The 25,091-nt window shown below is 35.0% G+C and overlaps 1 pseudogene; it reads left to right on the forward strand.

Annotated features, from left to right (window-relative positions):
- The first annotated feature begins 23,725 nt into the window (after positions 1–23,725).
- LOC110583554 lies at positions 23,726–24,532 on the forward strand (annotated as a pseudogene).
- Positions 24,533–25,091: the final 559 nt, after the last annotated feature.

Raw genomic sequence — 25,091 nt, forward strand, 5'->3', positions numbered from 1 at the left:
ATTATGTAGACTGACCAAAGGAGGTACAAGATGATTCAATTTATTAGAATTGGGAATGAAACAGAAGAAATTACTACCAAACTTACAGAAATAAAAGGTGTTTTAAGGGAATACTATGAACAGTTGTATGACAACAAATTAAATTTAATAAATGAAATGGACAAGCTTCTAGAAATACATAAACTAATGAAACTGACTCAAGAAATAGAAAATCTGATTAGACTTAGAACAGGCTGAAGAAATTAGTAATCAAAACAATTTTCCACAAAGAAAACACCAAAACTAGATGACTTTATTGATGAAATCTACCAAATATATGAGAAGAATTAGCATCACTTCTTCCCGAACTCTGCCAAAATATAGAAGAGGAAACACTTAAGTTCATTCTGAGGCCTTTATTAACCTGGTGACAAAACCAGACAATGATATCACAAGAAAAGAAAGCTACAAACCAATATCACTTATGAGTGTAGAAGTAGAAATTCTCAATAAAAACTAGCAAAGTGAATCCAGCAAAATATAGAAAGGGGTATACACCAGGAACAAACTGGATATATATACCAGGAATGGAAGGTTTGTCTCAAAATACAGAAATCAATCAATGGTATACACTTATTAACAGAATAAAGAATAACCACATGATCAATAAGTGCAAAAAAAGTATTTAACAAAATTCAATACCCCTTCTTAATAAAAAATATTACATAAACTAAAAACACAAAGGAACTTAACTTATAAAGGACATCTGCAAACAAACCACAACTAAATAGTGAAAAATGGAAGGCTTTTTGACTAAGATTAGGGGGACAAGGCTGTCCCCTCTCACCACTAATATTAAACATTTTACTGGAAATTCTAGCCAGGGTAATTAAGAAAAAGTAATAAAAGGCATAATGTATCCCTGTTTGCAAATTCCATGATCTTCAATGTACAGAAAATCTTAAGGACTTCACAAAAAAACTATTAGAGCTAATAAAGGTTGCAGGATACTAGATCAATATACAAAAAAAAGTATTTGTATACACTAGAAATTAACAATACAAAAATGAAATTATGAAGACTGTTCCCACAATAGCATGAAATGGAATGAAATGCTTAGGAATAAAGTCAACAAAACAAATATAAGACATGTACACTGAAAACCGCATCACTGAAATAAATTTAGATCTAAGTGAGTGGAAAGATATCCTTTGTGTAATATCTCCCAAATTAATCTATATAGATTCAACACAAACCTAATCAAAATCCCAATTGCCTTAAAATAGTCTTTTAAAAGACTATTTTGGTGTCAAAAAAAACTGGATATCTACATGCAAAAAATGAAGATGGACTTGATCTCACACCATATGAAAAATGAACTCAAACTAGCTCAAATATCTAGATGTCAGAGATGTCAAAACTCAGAAGAAGCCATAGACCTTGGATACTAAAGTATAACCAACCAAAGCAAAAATAGATAAATTGGACTTCATCAAAATTATTATTGTTATTATTATTATTATTATTTGCTTCAGAGAACGCTATCAAGAGAGTGAAAAGACAGCTCAAAATAGGAGGAAATATTTTCCAATCAGGGCTTTGTATCCAGAATATATATTTCTGTATATACTGCAACAATAAAAACAAAAATCAACCAATTAAAAATGGGCAAAGGATTTGAATAGACATTTCTCCAAAAAAAGATACATAAATGTCTAATAAATATGTGAAAAGATGCTCAACTTGTTTAGCCAGTAGAGAATTGCAAATTAAAGCCACAGTAAGATAAAAATTCCATGCCCATTAGACTGGCTATAATAAAAAAGACAATAACTGGTGTTAAGGAGGATGTGGAAAAATTAGAAAATTCATACATTGCTGGTGGGATGGCAAATGAAGCAGTCGCTTTGGAAAACTGTTGGGCATTTCCTTAAAAATTGAACATAGAGTTACCAAGTGACCCAGTATTCAACTCTTAGGCATATACTCAAGAGAATTGACAACAGTTGTCCACACAATAACTTATACACAAATGTTTAGAGCAGCATAAATTCCTAAAATCCAAACTCTAGTAACAACCCACATATCCATCAGCAGATGAATGTATAAACAAAATATGGTATATCCATATAATGGAATATTATTCAGCCATAACATAAGAATGACAGAGTGTATTATGCTAAGGGAAATAAATCAGAGAAAGACAAATACCATATTGATCTCACTCATATGTAGAATTTAAGAAAGAAAACAGATGAACATATGGGAAGGAGGGGAAGGGAGAGAGAGAAACAAACCATAAAAGACTTTTTTTTTTTTTGGAGAGAGAACAGGAGCACTTTTGGGGGGGGGGGAGAGAGTGAGAAAGAATTGTAAGCCGCTCCACACTCAGTGCCGAGCCTTATGCGGGGCTCACTCTCATGACCCTGAGATCATGAGCTGAGCTGAAATCAAAAGTCGGCCTCTTAACCAACTAAACCACCAGGCACCCCCATAAGAGACTCTTAAGGATAGAGAAAAAACTGAAGGTTGATGAAGAGAAGTGGGTGGGTGATAGGCTAGATGGGTGATGGGTATTAAAGAGGGCACTTGTGATGAGCACTGGGTGTTGTATGTAAGTGATGAATCACTGAATTCTAGTCTTGAAACCAATATTGCTCTGTATGTTAATTTACTAAAATTTAAAGAAAATTAAAAAATAAAAAAGATTGAAATATTGATTCATGGTACAAAACAGAGGAAATCTGAAAACATGTTAAGTGAAAGAAGCCAGATACAAGAGGCCCCATATTACATGATTTCAGTGATAGGAAATACCAGAATTGGCAAATCCAGAGACCATAGTGGTTGCCAAGGTTGCCATAGTGGGGAATGAGCAGTGTTGCTCATGAGTATGGTATGAAAATCTTCTGGAATTAGATAATGATACTGATTGTACAACTTTGTTAATATACTAAAAACCACTGAACTATACACTAAAAGGATGAATTTTATAGCTTGTGAATTACATCTCAATAAAAAAGGGAAAAAGTGAACTTTGCCTACTATAATCAGTTACTTGTCAAATAATGTTTTAGGGAAAAAAATACAGATCATAGAAGATACATAAATACTGTAATGATAAAATCAGTGGTATATGGTCTGTTTGAAGCTGACAACTACAATTGTCTCTAAACTTGAAAGTATAATATATCTACTGTTTTCTTATATTTTCTATTCATTTTGATTTTTTAATCTTTTAGATATATTTTGTGCTTTCTTCAGATAGACCATTATAACCACTTAAATATTTTTAAAAATAATTTGTGTAGGAATTCCAAGATGAGATTTAATGAGGGAAAAAATGGTTCGGTTTTTAGATTGAAAGAAATGAGTTTACTTTTAATAGCAAAAAATATAAGAATTTGAGGACACAAATTAGTTTATTTTATGCCCCTTTATGTGCATTTTTCCTTAATGGAAAATTAGATACATAGAACTGAATTCATCAATTCTTTGTTCACAACACATTTTTGTGTGTCCATCCATAGTCCATTTTCATAATCTGTTTTATGTTTTTTCATTCATACACTTCGTAATATATTAAATCACTATGAACATATATACCATCCAACCTCAAAACTAGCACACTCTCTATTACTTATATCTAATTATGTAAATCTCCCCATATCATCTCCAAGTCTTCCCTTCAGAATAGCTATTATTTTTATATTATCATTTTCTCATTTTTATGTATATAATTAATGCCTAAACAATATATAGTTAATTTTTACTTGCTTTCAATCCATAGAAAACAATATAGCATATATTTTCTACTAAGAGCTCTCTTCCAACACAAGTATGATGTTAATAAGATTAATCATTATTGAATATGCCTGCTATTCATTTATTTTTACTGCTATGTAATATATTATGGAATAAGTATGCTTTATTTTTTATCCATTTTTGGTCAATGAGTATTTCAGTTTCTTCCAGTTTTGCTGGTAATGCAAAGATCATTTCTATAAAAATTCTTACTCATGTTTTTTTTGTATACATGACCTGAGTTGCTCCTTTATGATTCTTAATTTTATAAAATATTGCCAAATTGTTTTAGAAAGTGGCTAAAAACTCTCACTGGCAATGTTTTAGCAATACAGATTATGCAAAGACCCTCAGATCTTTTGTATGGTCAGTCCTTTGATATGGTCAGTCTTTTAGCATTGTGCCACTCAAATATTTCCAAACTGGTATCTCATTTATGTTTTAATTCACTTTTCTTTGGCTAATAGTAAGATTTAACATCTCTTAATAAGCTTGTGATAAATATTGTATAATATACCCATTCATGATTTAATACCTCTTTTTTCATTGGTCTTTTTTTTAATTAATGTAAAGTTTTTAAAATTACATATATATTCTTGATACAAGTTCTTTGTGACTATGTGACACAGATATATTTTATAGCATATCTTTCACTTTCTTTAAATGTCTTTTGATGAATTAATTTTATTTTTAATGCTATATTTACTATTGTTTTCCTTTATGACTATTTTGTAGTTATTAAAATCTTTTATCTTTCCCCAAATCAGAAAGATACACTGTATTTTTTTCTAAAAGTTTAATTTTTTTCCTTTTCACACTTAAGTTCTTAATCCAGAGTTTATTTTTGTGTATGAGTTAGGGATGTTTCTTTCCAACCCCATTTATTGAATTATTCCTTAATTTTCCAGTGACTTTTTCATTTCATTTGTATCATTTCTCAAGGTTTTAAGTTAATATGAGTCTAAGCTCTCTTTGGGCTCCACAGATCAATTTAGTCTATCCTTTCACCAATACCAAACCATTTTTTTATTATGTTATGTTAATCACCATACATTACATCATTAGTTTTTGATGTAGTGTTCCATGGCTCATTGTTTGCGTATAACACCCCGTGCTCCATGCAGTACGTGCCCTCTTTAATACCCATCACCAGGCTAACCCATCCTCCCACCCCCCTCCCCTCTAGAACCCTCAGTTTGTTTCTCAGAGTCCATAGTCTCTCACGGTTCATCTCCCCCTCTGATTTTCCCCCCTTCATTCTTCCCTTCCTGCTATCTTCTTTTTTTTTTTAACATATAATGTATTATTTGTTTCAGAGGTACAGGTCTGTAATTCAACGGTCTTACACAATTCACAGTGCTCACCATAGCACATACCCTCCCCAGTGATGGGGTGGCTGGATGATAGCCAAGGCATTTTAATTATAATATTTTACAGCAATGTATAAGTTAAGTACTTCCTTATTCTTTTTTGTTGTTGTTAGTGGATCTTGGCACTCCGTTCTTCCATATACAGTTTAGGCTATCCTTTCCTAATTCAAGGAAATTATTATCATTTTTTCAAATGACTCCTCTCCATCCATTTTTGACAACTTATTTTATCTGAATGTTGTGTTTCTACTTTTATCTGCCATAGCTCTTAAATTTTGTATTTTCTTTTTCTTGTTTACTTCTGAGAGGGTTCCTTAATATAATTGACTAAACAACTTGATCCTCAGCTGAATTCTATCTATTATTCCAATTTATCATGTTTTTATTGTATTTTTAATATTAAATTTATTATAAATTTATATTATATCTTGTCTATATTATATTATATATCTTATATATAGTATTATATATACTTATATCAACTGATATATATATCTGTTGATTTATATCAACTCATATATATATATATATATCAGTTGATATATATATATATATCAGTTGATATTTCCCCCTGGCTCTTTTAAGGGTTTCACATTCTTATTGAATTTGCTAGTATAACTTACTTTTCTTAAATTTTTGGTCTGACTGTTCTACTATTTCTGCTTCTGATGGTGTAGAATGCCTAGTCTTTCTTCCTTTGAAGGTAACAGTTTTCTTTAAATATTTAGGTTTCCTTATTGTATGAGTCTTTATTTTCCTGAGTCTATCACCTACTTTACTTTAAAGATGTATTAAGGGGGGGTGATGCCTGGGTGGCTCAGATGGTTGGGCATCTGCCTTGGGCTCAGGTCGTGGTCTCAGGGTCCTGGGATCGAGCCCCTCATCAGGCTTCCTGCTCAGCGGGAAGCCTCCCTCTCCCTCTCCCTCTGCTGCTCCCCCTGCTTGTAATCTCTCACTCTGTCGAATAAATAAATAAAATCTTTAAAAAAACATAAAGTATTTATTAAGGGATTACAGGCTGGCACCTGGTTCAAGTGAGTTCAAGGAGGCCATGGAGGATGAGCCCTTGGTAGAGAACTCCAGGTGCCATCAAACCATTGTTAATTCCATGTATTTGCTATAATTTCCACAAGGTCAGTTTTAGGACTTCACTAAAAGGAGGAGCATTGGGAAAAGGCAATGTTCTTAGAAAAATCATTTAAAAAATCATAGAAAAATCAATCATGTCTCACCTATATCCTTCAACAACTCATCCAAGGACTTCTGTGGGGCTTTGATACCACCCACTGACTTCAGCAGAAAAGAGCACCTGATGACTGTTCCAAGATGGTGGTGGTGGAAGGAAGGTGGAATATGGGTATGAATAACAAACTCCAACTAATTTTTTATCTTACCCATCATTCTATCACCACCATGGCTGGCCTAAATCTGTCTCGGCTAGAACTACCCAAAATCCACACAACTTTTTCAAAATCATCTTCTGTCTCACTGGGTCTCCTAGCTTTTGATGTTGCTATATTGTGGATGCCATTCTCTCCTCTCTCCTTTTTCCAGGGTAGATTTTGACAGAAGAAGCTAATTTCCATTATGTCAGGAATCACAGTTGTCCTTTTTCCTCTTCACTTAGATGTAGATTTGTAAGTTTTCTTTACTTCAGAAAATAATGACATGGGCTAGCGTAAATATTTTTAAATGAACTTTTTTGGTTTTCTCTTTCTATCTGCGTTAGAAAAAAAAAAGCTTCTTTAGAACAGTTTGATTTTCTCATCGCAAAAACTGTTCTTTTTTTACTATGACAGTGGCAGAAAAGAAATTGACAGTGTATGCATATGTTTTCTGTGAAATTCCCCTGTACACTGGCAAACACTTGGATTTTTCAACAGCTATGTTATCTTAGTTACAAACCAGCAATAATGGCTTTTTTTCTTCTGTAGTCCACTAAAGCTAAGTTAACCAATCCATATTTCTACACTTTTCCCTCTGTTCCAGTTATATTACTAATGGAATTGGGAAAAAATATCCTTTTAATCTGTGATGGCGGGTCAATCCTACTTTGCCTATTCTAGGTTCAGAGAATCTCTTGAAGTCTTTTTATCCTTGGTGAATTTCTTACCAAATTACATTCAATAATTGTCCAAGTCATTACTGATTCATTTATTGCCCATTTAAAAAAATAAATATGTTTTAGATACCAGGTTTGATACTCCTCTATGATAGAAGTTACCATAATGCTGCCCTTCGGCCATTTTTTATACAAAACAATACTATTTGCTCCATTCCTCTCTCCCCTTCCCTCTCCACCCCCCCCCCACTTCACACATGCATACTACAATCTACAAGTATAAAATGCAGTGTTTTTTTTAAGTTCCAGTATAATCAATATACAGTGTTGTATTAGTTTCAGATGTACAATATAGTGATTCAGCAGTTCTGTACATTACTCAGTTCTCATCACTATAAGTGTACTCTTAATCCCCTTCACCTATTTTGCCCATTTCCCCACCCACCTTAAAAATGCAGTTTTATGAGCATAGGGAAAAAAAAGAGAGAAAGAAACCAAAAAACAGATTCTAAACTATAGAGAATAAACTGATGGTTACCAGAGGGGAGGTGGGGGGGGATGATGGGTGAAATAGGTGATGGGGATTAAAGAGTACACTTGTGATGAGCATTGGGTGTTGTATGGAAGTGTTCAATCACTATATTGTACACCTGAAACTAATATTATACTGTATGTTAACTAGAACTTAAATAAAAACTTTTAAAAAGCTAAGAAGGTGGCAAAAACACAAAAAGATAAAGGTATTCAATGAATATATGGAAAAAATGCAGTTTTAATTATTTTCTGAAAGACAGGTGAGAAGGATTTGTAGCAGTCCTCTGAAATAAGTTCTTCTGATAGTTTTCTGCCAATGGCACATGGGTGAGAGATGGCTGGCTAGCACTTGGCAGGTAGTCTGTTCTCATAAACTAAATAAACTAATTGGGTAATTCTGGGTAGAATTTGACTTGGGCTTTATTAGCAACAATGTCTACAGAAATGGTAGAGAATTGATATATAACAGTCTAAATACCAGAAGAGTGAACGTTTTTATCAATGATAAATAATTGCTGTGTGCATGCTATTAATAGAAACAAATAAACACTAAGCATTTAATTTTTAAATCAATGGTCAAATTTAATGGTCAACTTTTTGTATATATAAAATGTGTATTTGCACACACATGCATATACATAATATATATGAAAAATTAATCAGTATTTGAAATGGTGATACTAATAGGATTTATGAGATAGGGTAATGCATATCTGAGGAACACCAGTGACCATTCAATTCAACTAATAATCATAAATGTACTCATTGAAATTCAAAAATAATAGTTTCAGAACACCTCATATTGACTCCACTAAATGTTAGTTTCATTTAAAATGTCTGCTTAACAAGACACTAAATAATGCTTTCCTCATATTTAATTAATTATATGAATATTTCAATACAAAAATTATTTTTAGCTCTTAAAAACTTGGGTACAAAAGAACTTGATGGATAGTTTATAGTTTCTATTTATTAGTTTCTCCTTCCCTTTCCCCATCTCAGACATCCTAAATCAATGCATTAGTTTAAGTCTACCAGCCATGAAAAATGTGTGGTAAGTAAAACATTTTCTGACCACAAGATATATAATATTTTAAAGTGATTCAGCCACATTTATGAGAAAGTATGTCTATCTTTAAATCCAGTTCTCTTCTGAATTAACTTACCGTCTCTTTCTGTTGAATGGTATTCCTCATACATGGAGTTCAATTAGTATATCAGAAATTCATAATATAATATCTTAAACTTAATGTTTAGAGATTAAATTTTTAAGAAAATGTTTTATGAATCAGTAAAATATTCTTTTAAAGATTTTATTTCTTGGGGTGCCTACGTGGCTCAGTCGTTAAGCATCTGCCTTCAGCTCAGGTCATGATCCCAGGGTCCTGAGATGGAGCCCTGCATGGGGCTCTCTGCTCCATGGGAGGCCTGCTTCTCCCTCTCCCACCACCCCCCCCCGCTTGTGTTCCCTCTCTTGCTGTGTCTCTCTCTGTCAAATAAGTAAATAAAATCTTTTTTTTTATTTTCTCGCCTTTTTTTATTATGTTAATCACCATACATTACATCATTAGTTTTTGATGTAGTGTTCCATGATTCATTGTTTGCGTATATCACCCAGTGCTCCATTCAATACATGCACTCTTTAATACCCATCACCAGGCTAACCCAGCTCCCCACCCCCTTCCCCTCTAGAACCCTCAGTTTGTTTCTCAGAGTCCATCCTCTCTCATGGTTCGTCTCCCAAAGATTTTATTTCTTTATTTGTCAGAGAGAGCACAAGCAGGGGTAGTGGCAGGCAGACGCTTAATTGACTGAGCCACCCAGGCATCCCTAGTAAAATATTTTTAAATGAAATTTAACACTTAAAGAGCAGCGGTCATATTTCAGCTTTCACTTATGTTTGGTAGAAAAGTATTGTTTTTCATCTGCCAGTATCCACCTGTTGAATGGATATTGGCATCCACCCCTCCTTCTCACTGTGCCTCTCCTCCCTTGCTCCTTTAGGTAACAGCCATTAATTTGTGGAACTACCCATCATCCATCTCTATGCAGTTCAAGTAAGGTTGACCCCATCCACATCTTTGGACATAGAGCTCAGCAAATTGAGCATTTTGTTTTCCTGGATATAGTGACATTCAGGGATGGGCATGTGACATATGCAAGGCCAATAAGGATAGGAAAATGCAGTCTTGAGACTTAGGTTTAAACAGTTGGTCTAAAAAATATTTAGCCTCTGACAATGGCAGGCTAGATTACTTTACACCATCTAACCACCCAAAAACAACTAAAATAGCTGGAAGGATAATATAAAGCATCTATTTAAAAGGATTGGGGCTTTATCAGTGCAGCAAGAAAACTCCGGAAGGTGAGTCTGATATTTGGCATCACTTTCTTCTCAGATATTTGCCAAGAAGCAGAGAATGGGAATTCTGCTGAGAACCTGAGCCGGAAGAGGTAGTTGAGAGGGTAAGATGTAGAATAAAGTTTTAATTAGTTTCATAAGGTGGGGGGCTCAAAGTAGGTCAGGTTCTAATAAATACCCTGGGCTTTCATTTGGGAAAATAAAGGTCATAGGAGTAAGGTCATACCAGAAAAGAATAGTTGTGACAAGGCCTAAACAAACTTTAAATTAACTCAGCTCCTAATGGGTTAAGGCATTGGTTCTTAAGCAGGGGTGACACCAGAGTTAGCCCCCAGGGGACATTTGACCATATATGGAAACAGTTTTGATTGTCAGAACTTGGGAAAATGCTACTGGCATCTTTACAAAACAAAGAATTATCCAGTCAAAAATAAAAATAGTCCCAAGGTTTAGAAACCCTGGTTGAAGGTGATTTGCACTAACCTGTCAGGGAAAGAAAATCTGGATGAATATATTACTTACTCTTTAAAATCATCTAATTTTTGGGCGCCTGGGTGGCTCAGTCGTTAAGCGTCTGCCTTCGGCTCCGGTCATGATCCCAGGGTCCTGGGATCGAGTCCCACATCGGGCTCCCTCCTCGGTGGGAAGCCTGCTCTCCCTCTCCCACTCCCGCTGCTTGTGTTCCTGCTCTCGCTACCTCTGTCTCTGTCAAATAAATAAATAAAATCTTTAAAAATAAATAAATAAATAAATAAAATAAATAAAATCATCTAATTTTTTTTTTTTGAGGGGGGAGCGGGAGAGGGAGAAGCAGACTCCCCTCATCTAATTTTTATACTAAATTTCCCTACTCAAAAATCCAATCAAAATAATTCATAATAAAAAAATAAGAAATAACTAAAAACCAAGAGGAAAAAAAACAGGTGATAGAAACAGATAAAATAGAGATTTAGAAATTGGAGTATTTAGAATCTGATTCTAAAAGAATAATGAATATTTCAAAAGTTGTAATGACAATAAATGTTGACAGAAACACAGAGACTATATAAAATAGTAAAATGGATTCTAAAACTACAAATCAATACAACTTTTAAACTATGGATTGGCACACGGGAAAAAAAAATATTAGGAAGGATATAGGCATGTGAACAGCATAATTATCTAACCTTAGAATTTAATTGGCCTTTTTATATAGAACACTGCAGAAAACACATTTGTTTCATTCGTTCCTGGTACATTTATAAAAAGTAACCATATGCTCCACAAAGCAAGTAAACTTCAACAAGCTTTTAGGGATTGATAATATACATAATAGGTTCTCTAATCACAATGGAATTAAGCCAAGAATCAGTAACAAAAAGATAACTAATAAGTAGTAATATATTTGAAAATTAAGAGGTATTTTATAACAAAGTAGTATTACATAAGAAAATTGTTATTTATTAAATTTTTTAGAAAAGGCTTGGCATATAATGTTAGACTTTTACATTTGTAGTTATCTTATAACATACAATTTGTTATAAGATATCTTATAACATACAATAGACTCTTGTATCTAACTATAAATAAATTAATATATTCTGTAGGTTTATGTCAGTGTTGCCTTTTTTACACTTTTCAACTCTGGTTTCCCTTAATTGGATCCATTCTCAGGAGGTGTCCTACTTTGTGTAACATGATGGTTGCTGTGAAACACACTTTGCATTTCAACCTCAACCACCCAAGTCGAAGCATTTCTGTTCCTTAACAATTTAGTCTTTTTTTCAAATGAATTTTTTTTTAATTGAAGGGTAACTCAGTACAGAAAAGTATGCAAGTATAAATATACCTCTCTACATACAGATAAATTTATAATAAGTACAGACCATATAACCACTACCCTAGTCAAGAAATAAAATATAATCAGCATCTAGAAATTCCTTTTTGAGCTGTTAGGTCAAAGGAGCAATCGAAGTGGAAATTAGAAAACATTGAAAGTACTACAAATCAAAACGTGTAGGATGCAGTAAAATGACATGATCAGAGGACAAAAAAAATTGGACATACCCTGGACACTCATCCAGTGGGGTCTTATCCAAAATTTTGGGCAGTCCAATTGCATGGTATTTTTGGAAGCTTAAGTAGATGCTTGTAAAGAGTGGCCTGTAGAGTAAAGATACTGAAGTCAATAAATACAAATATGAGATTGTTGAAGTAACTCAAAAGTGAGGCTTTTATATATAGATAATCAAAGAGTTGGAAATGGGGCTGGGGGGAGACAAAAATATAGAGGAATCATTGATTGTAATGTGTCAATTGCTTAGCTGATGAGAAGGAGAAGGAAGAGCAAAGGGTAGCTTTATGACTTTGTTCCTGAATTCCAGCGACGTCAAGAGAAATAAGTCAGAAAAATTATTTTAGATAGATGGACATTGATTGCTTGGTCTCAACTTCTTGGTTATGACATTTATCTTTGCCACTAAAAATAGAAACAAATTTGTGAGCCAAATGTGTCTAGTAATAGATTAGCATCTTATGGCAATCTTAAAAAATGTGTTCTTAAAAAGTGGTTTGGTCTTTCCATACAAAAAGGAAAATCAGCAGTACATACTGGCTGACCATGTCTAGATCACTTATCCTCAATCCAGTAGAATGTAAAGTGTACAGTTTACACAAATATCAGAAATGGTTAACTAAAATCGGAACTGCTTATGACAACTGATAGAAGTACTTCTTTTTTTTTTTTAAGATTTTATTTATTTATTTGAGACAGAGAGAATGAGATACAGAGAGCATGAGAGGGAGGAGGGTCAGAGGGAGAAGCAGACTCCCTGCCGAGCAGGGAGCCCGATGCGGGACTCGATCCCGGGACTCCAGGATCATGACCTGAGCCGAAGGCAGTCGCTTAACCAACTGAGCCACCCAGGCGCCCAATAGAAGTACTTCTTAAACTGGATTCATATTCAAATTGACTATATATATTTCTTTGTGTACTTGTAAAATGGAATGCAAACCTGAGAAAAGGTGAATGGCAATTTTCAGAGAGAATTTGAAGATATAGGGGCCACAGGAATTGTTCAAGGAGAAGTCTTCTAATTTGATCACCTTTCAGCTACTATTTGAGGCAAGTGAGTGATGGTGTCATTTCTCCAGATGTTAAAATTCAGAAACTCTGTTACTGTACTGGAAAAAGCATATGAAGATTACATGAGTAGACAACTTGGGAGAGAACAGTTTTAGGCCTGTTACATGAATGCTGTTTCTGAGCAGAATCAAGGATCAGGTTTTGCCACTTTTGGAAATAAAGGTTAATTGCCCCATTGATTGAATATGCTTTGCTTTCTAAGTGCTTAGGATTACTTTCTTTTACTACATGTGAGGCTTCTGTTTGGCCTTAACATTGACTTCATTATTTGGATACCACCCCTTCCTTTTTTCTTTAACCAGTTATAACACATTCTAATTCTGTTTTTAAAATCTTGCAATCTCCTCTTTCAGCATCCATGGGTGTACAAAATTCTCATGTGTGTAAAAAGTGTGCCTTGGGTACATAGGACAGAAGAGTTGGCTGAAGTGCCCAGTCTTTTAACTCTGATGTGTTCCCCAAAATAGGAAAATAAGCTTTATATCAATTAAGTTTAGCTAAGCTAGCAAATAATTTAAACATATTAATAACAATGATTTTAAGCTAATAGTCAATTTATGAAAATGTCTCTAAATTGCCTCTAATACCTAGAAAGAGTTTTTATTTCCACAAAATCATATAAAACAAATCCAAAAATTTATGATGTTAATATAACATATAATTGGTATAAAACATTGTTTATTTAGAGATAATAGGAAAGAGTACTGTTCTTGGTCTGAGTTATTACAAAGTTCAAATTATTTTTATTTTTTTATTTTTTTTAAAGATTTATTTATTTATTTGAGAGAGCGAGAATGAGAGAGAGAGAGAGAGTACATGAGTGGGGGAGGGTCAGAGGGAGAAGCAGGCTCCTCGCTGAGCAGGGAGCCCCATGCGGGACTCGATCCCGGAACTCCCGGATCATGACCTGAGCCGAAGGCAGTCGCTTAAACAACTGAGCCACCCAGGCGCCCCAAAGTTCAAATTAGTAAAGTTTTAGTTCATTAGTACTTACTATGTAATTATTTAAAAGATAAAATTTTAATTTTGAGGAACTTCACTTTAAACACATACCATAGGATAATTCTAAATACACTGGTTCATAGAGTAATTTAATCCATACAGCCGTGTTGAAAACACTGAAGATCAGTGAGGTCACGATGTCTAAAGGTATGTGGCTGCTACTGAATCAGTCAGAAGCAAGAACTCTGTAAAGCAAGTTACTAGGGGATGTGTCTTAGTTTTTCCCAGCTGTAAATTTCTCTGTGCATGTGTTACAAACATGCCTGACACTATGACTGTTACAGCTTAGCATTCATTTCCCCTGATATGTTGACACTGGAGTGAAACATGGCGGCCTGGGACAAAGAGATTTGGTGTTCTCACGGTGAATCACCCCACACTGGCTACTGATAAGCACTGCCACAAATCATGGATAGCTGGCAAGGTCCTCTGCCCTAATTTGTTTTTAAAATTTTCATTCAGGCAGTGTAACTTCATTACATTCCTGCAAGCAAGACCCCAGGCATTGTGTAAGAGAGATTTACAGCCAAGTAAGACAGCCATTTCAGACTGCAAAGAAATCCCTTCAGTTGCACAGTGTCTGCACTTTTCCTTAGTTTGGCCAAGTAGATTTCTTTTTTTTTTTTTTTTTTAAGATTTTATTTATTTGACAGAGAGAGACATAGCGAGAGAGGGAATACAAGCAGGGGGAGTGGGAGAGGGAACGGGGCTCAATCCCAGGACCTGGAATCATGACCTGAGCCGAAGGCAGACACTTAACGACTGAGCCACCCAGGCGCCCCAGCCAAGTAGATTTCTTATGAAATAATTTTTTTTAAGATATTTTTTTTTCTTCATATGACAAGATGAGGGAATTTACTGCTGCATGTAAAGAAGCATTCATTATCGGGCGCCTGGGTGGCTCAGTTGGTTAGGCGACTGCCTTCGGCTCAGGTCATGATCCTGGAGTCTCGGGATGGAGTCCCGCATCGGGCTCCCTGCTCGGCGGGGAGTCTGCTTCTCCCTCTGACCCTCCCCCCTCTCATGCTCTCTCTCTATCTCATTCTCTCTTTAAAAAAAAAAGAAGCATTCATTATCTCTAGTCACAGTCTCATGAAAATTAATGTGTAAAAACTCTCTTAATATCCTTTACTGTTATTCCTTAATCATAGTTTTCTCTTTCCTGTTAAAAAGAATTCAGCAGATTGAGTCCAGGTGAGAATATACATTCTGACATAGGGCTGGAAGTATGATGGAGAAAGGATGTATCATGTCAAACACCTTCAGCCATACTGTTGACAAACCAAATCTTGTCAAGTACTGGACAGCTTGCTTTCCCAACAAACTGCTTCTCCTACTTGAGCCACGCATTAAAACTTGGCAGATCAACTTTTAACACTGACAGAAATGTTGTTGCCTACTTACTATTGCTTGGAGAGTAAACAGTCCAACTGAACTTTTAAGGAACTTTGACACCCATAAACAATTTATAAAAACTTCAGTTTGGCACAATGAAAACAACTGAAAAGATTTTGAGCAAGACCATATCAGAAAGAAAATCTATTTCCTAGAAAAGGATGTATTTCTCAAACAAAAGAGCCTTTACAATAGCATGTGATTTATTGGCTGGAGGTAATCAAAAAGCCCTACCCTTCCTTTTCTGTTGAATTTGTGTTAACAGTAAAGAATGTCTAAATTCCTTTTTAAAAAATTCATTTTTTCTGCCTTATTGATGTAGTTAATGTCTCTATGCATGGTAGAAATTTTGTAGAATACTGAATTCTACTTTGATTTCTAGAATAATAATATTTTGAAACACTAATTAGATTTAATCTAAAACTGAAAGAGTAGTTTAAAGAGATTAAGCTAAAAGCAAGTCCTATGTAGTAATAAATACAAAAAATATATAAAAGTTTCCTAATATTCAATTGTATGTTTGAAATCATTCAGAGTTGAGTCTCAGATGATATATGTATTTTATTCTCGTGTGTTTCTCATTCTCTTGAGGAAAAGACATTTTCTGTATTGAAACTGGACTTTAGTTTTAGCCTAGAACTGTGAATGTAAATATAGTGCAAAAGACTGTTTACTATAACTTCAGTGAATGCTTTATCCATAACCTTTCAAAAACTTGTCAGTAATGTGACCAATAGTTCTCAGTTTGCAGCTCAGCAGTTCTGGGTGGCATCAGGAGAAATGCTGATAGCAGATATATGGGCTACATCTGCCCTTCAGGCCCTCAGCCTATGAAGTACCCAGGAGTGGTGAACTTTGAATGTCTTTAGCATTTTTTTTTTTTTGTATCAATGTAACAAATCCAAACTATGTCAGTTTGAGATATTGTTGGCAACATGTTTTTACATTCCCAGGAGTGAGTGGCATTGTGTTTTCTCTCATATACAGAAAACCCAGAAATGTTAAACTAGAAAACAAAATAGAATAGAAATTAATATCTTTCACTCTTTTTGAGCCGAGTCAATTTTTTTTTTTTTTACTTTTAATGAAGCCATTGTTAGTTTTGGGTTACTGTACATATTCATTTCTAAAAGCATGCCTTTGGAGTTTATTCATTAGAATGGTGAATATTATGTTAAATGTATTCAAACATTTAATTTTGTTGAAATTAATAATAAAACTTGTTCATAAATAATATAAACAAATTTCTAGGAACAGTGGAAAAAAACTAGATCACATGAAGAAAATTGACACAAATTTCTTTATTTCCTACTAGAATATGTATATGTTCTCTCTCTTTTTGCCTTTTTTTTCCCAGTGTACCAAAGAGTAGTGCAGTAATCTCAAGTTATACTGCTCGTCTTTCCCCCCAAAAGTAAATCCATTTATTTATTTATTCAGTGGCATAGAGTATAAGCAAATGCTTCAGAGAAAACACAACCCTTACAGTTGTCTGAATTTTAACTGGCTACTGTGTTTAGATTTTCAATTTTCCTTCCTTCTTCCCTGCCAGTTTTGAAGAGTGTTCATATGCCTCACAATATGCTGAGCCCAAGATGATCAGCCAAGTCTTGGCTTCTTTGAGAGCTTAAACCCTTTAAACTCAGCTCTCTCCGGCTGGCAGGTCAGCAGCACTGAACAGACGCTGCAGGTTTCTGCTTAGTTAAGTTTCCACAAATGCAGCTCTGCTTATTCTTAGCAAGAAAGGGGAAAGATTATCTGCCCCATGAACAATTCTATCCATCTTCCTTTTCTTAGCTCTCTGTGTCTAATCTGTTTGGCATAGCAGGCTTTTTCTTTTCTTTTTTTTTTGTAAGTTTTTGATTGACAGATATTATTAAAAACAAACAAACCAACCATAAGATGTTAATGTCTTTCACTCCTGAAGTCATGTATTTACTTCTCATGAAACCTGCATATGTTTCACTCATTCTCCCATTTTATATTAATAGACGTGCTTGGCAAAATGATACTCCGTAGATTTACTCTTCAGATGTTAGTTTTTATATAGAGATTAAGTTTACAAAAAAACAATGTAGACTTTCTTTAATCTCATTTCATTCACATCTAAACTCTATTTCAGACATTTCCTCCCTAACACTTCAACTCTTGTTCAAACACTGGCTGCTTTTCTTAGGGTTAACAGAGATAACTCAAACCAGCTAAATGAAGTTGGAATGTCTGTTTATTCTGCACAATTTCTTTAGGTCATTATTAAAACCTCAAAATAAAAATAAATGGGATTTAGGGTAGCACTTAAATCACTAATGTAGCTTATATATGAAAAAAATTCAGTATTGGCGTATGTCAGCTTAAATAAGAATCAGGAGGCAAACATTACCTTGCTACATGTTCTTGATTTTCATATGCATCTGCAGATGAAATTACTGGTTTGTGTTGGTTTTGCTTTGATTAGTTACTTGACTTTCCTATGGTTGAACTCTATGAATGGTTGAATTCAAGTGCAATAATGCCATTTGTTACATGATTATTAGACTTAGTTGTGGACAAAATAATAATAAGTATTGATTTTGGCCTTATATATAACAAGAAGCCCAAAGCAATATACTTTATTTTAAATTGATTATTCTGAATTTTAAATCCCTCCTCAGCTGCCATTTATTATTATTTTTAGCTGACATTCAATCAAATGGTAAATGTTTATTAAAGAGTCGCTATCTAGTTTGTGAGTCTAGAATCTATATTGTGTAGATGCATAAAACAAAGAATACAGAGTTGATTAAACTTAGAAATAAGGGAACTAAGAGGGGAAACACTATTTGGTTGCCAATATGCTAGTCAATTCAACCTCAATAGCTGTAGTATCAAATGCCTCAACTTCATTTAAAAATTAACTCTGCCACTTCCCTATTTCTGTCAGTGACGCAGCTATGTTTTGAAGACTTTTACACCATTAATCAATGCATCATTTCTTTCTCCTTCCCTATTTTTTGCCTGGGCTATATGCATGTGCATTGTTTTCAAGAAATCATGCTTTTAAATAGACAGCCCTACAGTGAACACACCCACACACACAAATAGAACCACACATGGGCATTTATGCACGTGCGAGCACACAGGTGCTTTGAAGAGGAAAATGCATACTATGGTGTTCATGAAATTCAAGTTAATTTCAAATAGAATAAAAGATTCAGAGTGAATATTGCAACAAATTGTATAGTGAGTAAAGCCAATATGACCAAAAATTACAGAACAGAAAGAAGCAACACTCTTTAGCATAAATAGGAAATAGAAGTACAGTTAAGGATGAAAATGGATTTTGACTTTACATGTTAAATCTGGGGAGAATGATAGTTATTATTCAAGGAATAGCTGATGCTGCTTGCTCGTGATTAACATAAGCTTCCTTGGGGCGCCTGGGTGGCTCAGTCGTTAAGCGTCTGCCTTCGGCTCAGGTCATGATCCCAGGGTCCTGGGATCGAGCCCCGCATCGGGCTCCCTGCTCGGCGGGAAGCCTGCTTCTCCCTCTCCCACTCCCCCTGCTTGTGTTCCCTCTCTCGCTGTCTCTCTCTCTGTCAAATAAATAAAATCTTTAAAAAAAATAAAATAAATAAAAAAATAAAATAAGCTTCCTTGTGTTACCTCTTTACATAAATTGTTAGAGCTTCTCATATTTACCATGGATATTCTGATCTTGGACCTAAACCTCTGATGATATATAATAAGCTTTCTTAACAAAAAATAAGGGACCTAGTTATACAACTTCAGTTATACTGTTCTTAGAATTCTGCTTTTAGAGAATTTAATTCAGAGAGAAAGTTTATCTTGGCTTTTCTGGTGTGTGTGTGTGTGTATGCATGCATGTGTATTCTGGTGTGTGTGTGTGTGTATTAGGACCAACACATGGGTTTTACCAAAAGAAATATAAATATCATTTAATTTATTGTCTTATAATGTGATCCTTTAAGTCACTATATACTTGTGAAGTTTTTTCATATGTTTAGAGAATAAAACAGAAGGCAAGAGATTCAGAAGGCCTTTCTGAGTAGCACCCATATTCAGAACTCATACTATGGTTGCATTTTGTGTTCTCTGCAAAGAGATCACCAGAAAAGGATGGCAGTCTCCCATCTAAAAACATTCTGATAGAACCAGCACATTTTTGTGCCCAGTGATAATGCAGGAGAATTGTCCAAACAGCATTTCTATATCAGTTTGATAGTCACTCAGGTTTTGCTGCAGGAATTTGTATATTAATATAGATTTTCTATAATTTGTTTAGCCTCCTGACTTCACCTAATCCTCTAAACAATCAATAATGGGGACTGAGAAGTGTCAAAGGACCAAAGTTTCATTTTAAAGAATTATCAGCTAATCTGTAATTGTCTATTTATTTTTGAAACGTCAGAAAGTACAATGGGCTCAGTAATTAGAATACTTGCAGTCCCATTATTGTCAAGTACAAAATACATTTTGCCAGATGAAATACATTGGATCAATTTATGGCATCTTCTTTTATATGTCTTCAAATTTTTTCCTGATTATTTACCTTTTTCATGAGAGGAATTGAACTGTCAGGAATATTTTTAACAGAGCCGTCAAAATGGTAGCAATGACAACAATAATACAACAAGCATTTTTAAATGCCTACCAGTTGTCAGACATGGAGCTCTTAAATGGAATTGCTCATTAATTCTTACGGCATCTTTTTCTGACAAGAATTTATACCACTTACTATGAGGAAACTAAAGAAAAGTTCAATTAAGTATACTTTGCTCCCTAGGACAATAAATGGACTGACTGGTCAGATTCCACTCTTTAAACTCAGCCCTGCTGTGATGCTTCCTTAAACATAACTCTAACAGGGCATTTTCCTTTCTTTCCTTTTTTTTTAATAGGATAGACCATCAGAGGACTTGGGAAATTAAAATTCATTAATAATCACAGGACCAAAATGTATGGAGAAATTATTTTTGTCTCAATCCCATATAACAACAAAAACCCCTGGACCTTGGACTCAGGTACTATTGGAAGGGAAACAAAATTGTTCTAAATTTAAAACAAACAAAAAACCTTACTAAATAATCTTGCACAGGAGCCTAGAAAGTAAGAGAAAGCCAATTGGCAGGCTTGAATGTTTGCAAAGTCAGTTTATCAATAGACATCACAAAGCCCCAAAAGCAAACTCAGGAAAGATGTATTAACTTATTCTTCAGTATCAAATAACACTAAAGAAAATTTATTCCAAAATTTAGAATTTTAGTATTCCCTTACTATAAAGCTAAAAGCAAGGACCCCTCCACATGTATAGCAATATGTGTTTAATGTTTATTCTCCTTTATAGTGATACTCTTTAAGAAAAGTAAATAATTATATTTTATTCAAACCTAGATAAATACTCTCACATTACTAGCATACCACAAATGATATAAAAATAAAGCCATCTTAAATTTATTCGTAGAAGAATGATGACCTTCCTTCCGTTTTTTATTAATTTATACTTGTTCTTTATTAGAAAGTATTAAATTTCTATAGTGTTTTATTAAGATGATAAGGAAACATATGAATCATTTGATGGATTTATTAAATTATACACTAATTTATAAGAAATGAGACCTTTATTTGTTAATGTTGCAAAAGCAACAAAAAAGTTTTTAGAGATTTCATATACATATGAAATTTCCTCCTTTAGACTTTTCTAGGGACTTACTGCAATGCCATATATACTGTAAAGGTACAGTTTGAAGAGAATTAACATAGGTTTTGTAGTTTGCAGGCTATACATAACTGTTATCACCAAAGAACAAAACAATTGTGTTTAGAAACTAAAGAAGGAATATCAATACGGAGGATATCAGAGCTCTCACCTTGTTGGTTGACAGCCAATATATAACTGCAGAAACTCCTTTTATTTAGCTAATAACAGTATGTGATTGCTGTAGACCCCACCTCTCAAGAATTTGGAACCATCAATAGTTTATACCTCTGATTGATCTTCAAGTAAGTAAAGATATGCCCAGAGAATACCTTAAGAAGAGATTTTGGAAAGATATTGTGTTTGTAAACAGGGTGCATTAGTAGCTCAGGCTACTTAACTGTCCTGGAAAAATCTATAAATCACAGAAAATATACATTTGATAACAAAGTATATTATTATATAAAACATATCTATTCTATATTCATATTATATTTTGAAATATCTATTTAATTTTGTTGTTGAGAGAGAGTGTGTGTGTGTGAGCAAGGGGAGGGGCAGAGAGAGAGAGAGAGGGAAAGAGAGAATTTTAAGCATGCTCCACACCCAGCCCAGAGCCTGACGTGGGGCTCCATCTCATGGCCCTGACATCATGACCTGATCCAAAATCAAGAGTCGGTGGCTCAATTGACTGAGCCACCCGGATGCCCCTAAATTTTTATTTTCTCCCCACCAATAATAAAATTCTTCTCTCTTCTAAGTCATAGATGACATGATTGAGGTATAGGATAAGAAAAGTGTTCCATATTAGCATACTCCACATTGCTTAATGGAAACATATTATAGCATATGACTGAGGAACATATTTTTTTTAACATTTATTAAACATCTATTCCAGACTTCTTCTGTATGTCCAGCAAATTGCATCTGGTCCCGTTTCTTCAATTAACTTGTGTAACCTTGATTTCTGAGCCTGTATCTCATATAAGTGGGATAATTAAATGAGATGAACTACAAGATATATCCAAGTGGATATTTTTTGAACTTAGTAAAAATAGTTTTATATGAAAATAATTTCATTTTCAATTTATTAATATCACCATTGCTTGGACCTAGTCCAGCAACTGAATTTTTGATGTTTCCAAAAAAATCTTACTTATTAGAATGGTTCACCTATAAAATAGCAAGATAATTCTCTGGTGAAGTTCAGAGAAATAAGGTAATTTTAGGCAACATACTTTGTGTGTTCTGTTCTTCCCTAGAAGAGGACAAGCATAAGAGACCAAATAGATCCGGACTCTTGACTAAAGTATTTTGCTTTATTCATTTAAAATTATTTTTAATAGACTTGATCTCATATTTATAAAGATGTTTTCCATCTTTCTCTCTCTGTATCATACTCATTTGTCCTGTATCTTTAACTTTTATTGCCAAATTACCCTATTTGTATATCTTGCCACATGTGGAAAACAAATATAAAGATATTAGAAAAATGTAATAAAGTACAACCGTGTTTTAGCAGAATCAGATATTTAGTTTAAGCTCCCTCCAAGAAAGTTTAATTCATGGAGTAGGGAAAGGATTTAGCTAAATTTCAGCATACTATACGTAAGATCTGTTGAATTCCAGAGTAATAGGGAAGACAATCAAAATGGGAACTGAGCTACAAAATACTAATTGTCTAATTAAATCTGCTTCCTGATTCTGAGTAGATGTGCCATTATATCTGTTAGGTCTTTCACATGAAGTCCAAAATTTCCTTGCATGACTGATTAAATTCAAGGTTCCACATTAATCACAAGATGTGTGTTTATCTTTCATTTGTTTCTCTTAATTTAAGAGAAAAATGGAAATTTAAGTAGTTATCTTCTACAGTGTTATAGGACAAAGTAGAATGCCTGTGTGGCCTGTTTTATTTAGAAATTGGTAAATGTTTCAGTATATTCACATATGAACTATCCAACAAACAGATGCACACATTCAGCTCAATTGAATGGTAGAAGAGTAGGCTATAAATCTTCAAGTAGAAAATTACTCAGGATAAACCCATATGGATTATGTTAAGAAAACTGTCCCTTAACATTAATGATTTCATATGATGAATTCCAACACAGTATGATTCCCTAAACCCCAAGGGCGCTGTTTTTGCAGCAGCATCTGCACTTGTTGCTGGTCTATGGCAGTGAGTGGTTAGTATAATATTTCTCTTATAAAGAAGAATTTGATTTCCTATAAACTGCGAATAAATTTGGCAAGGTAAAATTAAAATTATGTCAACTAACAGGCAAAAGAGAAAAAAGGCCGATACCAGAGATCAAATTAATCAAATGGAGGAAGGTCCCAGAAAATTTTCCTAGTGTTATAAACACATTTTAAAAAAAATGGAAGGAGCTAGACTATGCTGGGAGCCTCATCCAGTCTGGTGGTCAGGTTTGCTGACAGTGACAAGGAGTACATGGCGCAGCTAATGCAACAGATGGCTGGCCAGATGGGCATGTTCAACCCCGTGGCCTTCCCGTTCGGGGCCCATGGCACCGACACACAGGCACTGAAGTAGCAGCAAGTGGGACTAATGGCATCAGTCGAGCAAGATGGCTACCTGAACCCCATGGCTACCTTCACTGCTGCCCAGATGCAGCAGATGGTGGCCCTCAACATGAATGGCTTGGTGCCCTCACCCATAACCTCAACCTAGGTGGCAACACCTTTTGGAGCATCACTTCACCAGCTGTGCGTGCCTAACATCCCATCCCCTACTGGGGTGAAAGGCTCACCGGCCTTCCCCCAGCAGGCCATTGGGCAACCTGCAGTGGAAGCTGTGTTTTGCCAAAGGCATCCACCCCTAAGCACAGAACCACACCGGCACAGACCCCCTGCAGCAGGCCTACGCTGGAGTCAGAAGTATGCACGTCCAGCCACCCACTGTGCTGACTATGGTCAAGTAAGACAGGTCTTTCTGTCCTCAGTAAGTTCCAGTGATCCACCAGCAAAAGAGAGAAGGCTCTGTGAGCTCCAACAACCCGGCCAGCACGCAGACCATTTGCCAGGCCACGAACAGCTTCCAGATGAACATGAAGAGGCTCAAAGTGCAGCCCAAGCAGTCCAGAGAGACCAGTCACCCATACTTAGTGTCAGTGGGTCTCTTTCCTCCACCTGGGGGAGACCAGGACTTGCACAGGGCAGGATGCTGAACAGGCTACATTAAAAAACAAACCTCTCTCAATATATATTTAAAAATAAGAACTGTTGACATACCAGCTAATATCAACCAACCTGAAGACTCCAGACACACTCTGTGAACTGTAACCTTTTGTTAAGGAAAGTATAGAATCTGTGGGGTTCAGAGGGCACATGTTTGGGGGGGAAAATAGATATGAGGTGAAGAAGAAGAAGATGAAAAATGAGAGGAAAAAAAGCACAAAAAAGGGCAACTTTACAACAAAATAATTTGAGACCAGATGGGGATGCTGAAGGGCTGGAACTGGGAAGAAACGCTGCTCACTGATCCCCAGGGCTTTTCTAGCCCATGGGCCCTTGAGGCAGGCTGGGGATGTATGGCAGGCCTGGTTCCCATGGGGCAGCTGGGAAGATGCCACTGAGCATCTCTATTATTCCTTTAGCTATTTTGGGACCAAAAGACCAAGGTTTTTATTGCAGATGTGTAGCGCTATGTCAAATAGAGGGTGGGTGGAAGAGAACCTCCTTCCTGCCTCCTGGCTGTTCTTGGAACAGCTTAGAGCAATTCTCTGAAAAATGTAATAAAA

This window comes from Neomonachus schauinslandi, chromosome 8 (genome assembly GCF_002201575.2).
Source record: "Neomonachus schauinslandi chromosome 8, ASM220157v2, whole genome shotgun sequence".
NCBI lineage: Eukaryota > Metazoa > Chordata > Mammalia > Carnivora > Phocidae > Neomonachus > Neomonachus schauinslandi.